This window comes from Vicia villosa, unplaced genomic scaffold (genome assembly GCF_029867415.1).
Source record: "Vicia villosa cultivar HV-30 ecotype Madison, WI unplaced genomic scaffold, Vvil1.0 ctg.001190F_1_1, whole genome shotgun sequence".
In the NCBI taxonomy this organism is placed as follows: Eukaryota; Viridiplantae; Streptophyta; class Magnoliopsida; order Fabales; family Fabaceae; genus Vicia; species Vicia villosa.
In genome coordinates, this window is record NW_026705527.1 from 123,266 (window position 1) to 127,076 (window position 3,811).

The following is a 3,811-nucleotide window of genomic DNA, read 5'->3' on the forward strand; positions in this document are numbered from 1 at the left end:
AAAATATATAACTATATATTGTGCGAGTGTGTGGTGGAGTAAAATACATAATTATATATTATGCGGGTATGAAGTAGAGTGGATACTAAGGTACCCGTAGGGCTGGACATCGGTTCGGGCCGGTTCGGGTTCGGGCCCAAAAACCCAAACCGAGCTACCCGTCGGATGAATAATATGGGCCCAATTCCCGACCGAATTCAACTTCGGTTAACTCGGGTTCGGTTTGAATCGGATCGGTTAGCATGATCGGATTTTTTCGGTTATTTAAAATACTTGGGCCTGTCCCAAATTTCAGCCCAATTTTAAAATGACTGGAATTTTTTAATTTTATAAGGGGTTGTTTGGAATTAAGGCCCAATAAAGTAATCATACCATGAGTTAGACTAAAATTTGAAACATCCAAAATTTAAGCCCAAGAAAAAATTATTATCAATTTTAACATTTTATTAAATAAATTGAGATTAAATTGCTTAATTATTTTTATTATTAAAGAAATTAGTTTATTTCGACCAATATAATTTATTTTTTAATTTGGCCAATTTCTCATTTAAAGCATGTTACCTAAATCCTTCCAAAATTTAAATAATTAATTATAGACTCTCTCAACACAAACACACAGAGGACTCAATTAATTTACATCACCAATAAAAATTAAAGTTCAAATTACATTTAAACAAATCCTAAAATTATGAGAACTTTGTATTTGACATTCTCCTAAACACTTGTGCCTTCAACCTGCAACAATTCTACTCATAATAAATCAGATAAGTATAATCCAAAAATGATAAATAGTAACAATAACTACAACTTCAAAAATAACACTTAATTGTCAAAATCAACAAACATATACTTTTATAAATTTAAACACCAGTTCATGAATAGCATAGCAGTAACTTTGTGCATTTTTGCAGAGATATTCCAATAAATTTTTTTGTACATATTATAACTCAAAAAGGTGCTTCAAGTCTGCCATCAACAAAAAAATCAATTATAGTATCATACAAATTCCTTTCCTATACACATGGAAGAGAAATCAAGTAACTTTCATCTCAAATTTATTTCAACAAATCATTCATTCAAATTCCTTTCTTATACACATTAGAGGAGAAATCAAGTAACTTTCATCTCAAACTTATTTCACCAAATCATTTGATTTCATAACAGTCAAACATACTTCACTAATTTAAAAAGAAAATTCAAATCATTTAATATATTTCACCAAGTCATTTAATACTAAATCTCAAACATGCTTTAATATATTTTCACCAAATCATTTGATTTCATAACAGTTCAACATACTTTAATATATTTTCACCAAATCATTTGATTTCATAACAGTTCAACATACTTTAATCTCAATCATTCAATACTAAATCTAACAGTTCAACATACATTAATAATTTAAAAGAAACACAAATTGCTAAAAGAATGTTCAGTAATATACCCCATTGCTAGAGCAGTAACAACCCAAGTAACAACTGATGCAACTCCGGCGCAGATGTTAAATTGTCACTCCTCCAGGCTCAGATGTGATTTTCACCTAAAAATTGATTTAGAAGATTATGGTAGCACCATTTCCACCAAAACCTGAAACAAAACAAGCATATACACAAGGTCTTAGACTTACTTCATACACATTCGCAACTGTAATTCCAAGATCAAGCTTCTCAAACACAAATATAATATACAAAATACACAACCAAACAAGATTTTAAATGAAAGCTTATGACCATAACTTAGTTTCCAACATAAGAGATTTTGATAAATCCGTCTAAACACAAAACATAGTCATAAATTGAAGTTTACAAATTATCTTGATTCAAAATAGTTACCTTTTTTACTTTAATCCGTTCTTATGCAATTTTGAATCAAGATCTGAACCGAAAATATATAAACAATAAACATGATCAACAACACTATATCATTTAAAAAAAAACTCTAACCTTAATCACAGACAATAAATTTCATTATAAATCAATAACAACCAACCTTAATCATTATCTAATCTGAGTTGATTGCAAAGGCGGCAGCGGAGATGGTGATGGGAGACAGTGTTTCATAGCACAGCAGCGCATAACTGTAAACAAATAAGAGAAAATACAGTGGTTTCAGTTTCAGTGTTAAAAGCAATAGAGGAAAAACTGAAAAATGAAGTTGAGATTGAAGATTATAGAGTTAGAAGAAGAGAGAAAGAAGGTTACCTTAAAGAAGGAAGGATCGGCGGCCGCTGGAAAGAATGGATTAGGGTTTGTAACATGAAGAATCAATATATAGAACTCCAGATTTGGGCTAAGGAATGGATTAGGTTTGCAAAATTGGAAGCATCAAGATCAGATTGGGCTTGGAATACGTTGGGCCTAGCCATTACCAACTATTATCTTCGGTCGGATTCGGTTTCCGACGGGCCCAAAACCAATCTCCGAATCCGACCGTGTACACCCGCCTCAACCCTTTTCTTCCTTCCGCCAGTACCCGCAAACCGAATAAACCCGATCCGCTTCAAGAATCCTCCATCGGACCGGTCGGATTCCGCCGGGTGGTTGATTTCTGTCCACCCCTAGGTACCCGTACCCGCATTTATATCTACTTATTTTAGTGGATAATTTCTCGTGTCCATGCCTGTATCCATTTTACGGGTTTTCGCCATATTCATTGGGGATAATTTTTGCGGGTGTTCACTAGAAATGAATTCAATTGCCATCTTATATTAGATAAAATATAAAAAAAAAATTAAAATATATTGCAACTTATAAACGAAGAAGCAACAAAAAATAATTCTACATATTTAAGTTTAACTTTTCAATACATTACCGCATGTTCACCCGGCCTGATAGACATTCAGTTTTGTCATCCTAAATCTTTGATTTTACTTTAGATTTTAGAATTAGTCTTTTGAATTGATATGTGATAGATTCATAGTGAAACTGAATCTACTGGAGTAAATTTATCACTCAGTCAAACAATCAATCTTTTGTCTAATCTTGATCAAACAGCTCAAAAACAAATTTAATTTTTATCACTTTTTCTAGTGAAATATCATTTAATTTTAAAAATGTTGTTCTCTAAGAATTTTTTTAAGTAATCATTTTGTTAAAAAAAAAACTCAAATAACCACTTTTTAAAATCAATTTTCAAACTAACCACTTTTCAAAAAAACATAACATAGAGGATGAGCATTGTATGTGACACATGGTATCTAAATAACACTGAGGCGCCACACATGCTGGCGCATGCACCTATGTCATGCCACATAGGACGGCACATGCACTGTAAATTAAGGAGCATGCACCACAGACAATAACGCCTCCTTACAAAATAGAATGTCATGTGTTACATGCATTGGCACATCCTCTATGTGTCCACTTTTTTTGTTTGGAAAATAGTCATTTTGCTAATATTTTTGAAACTATGAGTATTATGGAAAATATTTTTAAAAAACTGATTATTTAAAACATATTGTTCTTTAATGTTGGACGGCTTTAGACTATGACTATGTAAATGCACTAAATTGCCAACTGCAAGAATCTCAATCCATGGGTCAAAATCATCTTCGTTTCTTGCCTTCTCCATTTCTTCCATTACCAAAGTTTAAGAAATATATTTCATCAAAAAAAATTTGAAAATATAAATGTAATAATGTGATATTTAATTATCTCATTTATTTTTAATCCACATAAAATTCTTCAAAACTATAGAAATAGATAGAGGAAATGGAGAGGATCCCAACCCCATACTAACATAGAATTTGTGTTAGAGTTAACCTTTGTTAGAAGTTTCTCATTCTACCTCTATATATTGAAATATATTTAAT

General features: G+C 31.6%; 1 long non-coding RNA gene across 1 annotated transcript; it reads right to left on the reverse strand.

Annotated features, from left to right (window-relative positions):
• Nucleotides 1-540: 540 nt before the first annotated feature.
• Nucleotides 541-2,544, reverse strand: LOC131633941 (uncharacterized). Its single transcript, XR_009293440.1, has 5 exons — nucleotides 2,202-2,544; nucleotides 1,990-2,077; nucleotides 1,833-1,875; nucleotides 1,445-1,587; nucleotides 541-746 (listed from the first exon to the last, which is right to left on the reverse strand). It is a non-coding gene; the product is annotated as an uncharacterized LOC131633941 (long non-coding RNA).
• Nucleotides 2,545-3,811: the final 1,267 nt, after the last annotated feature.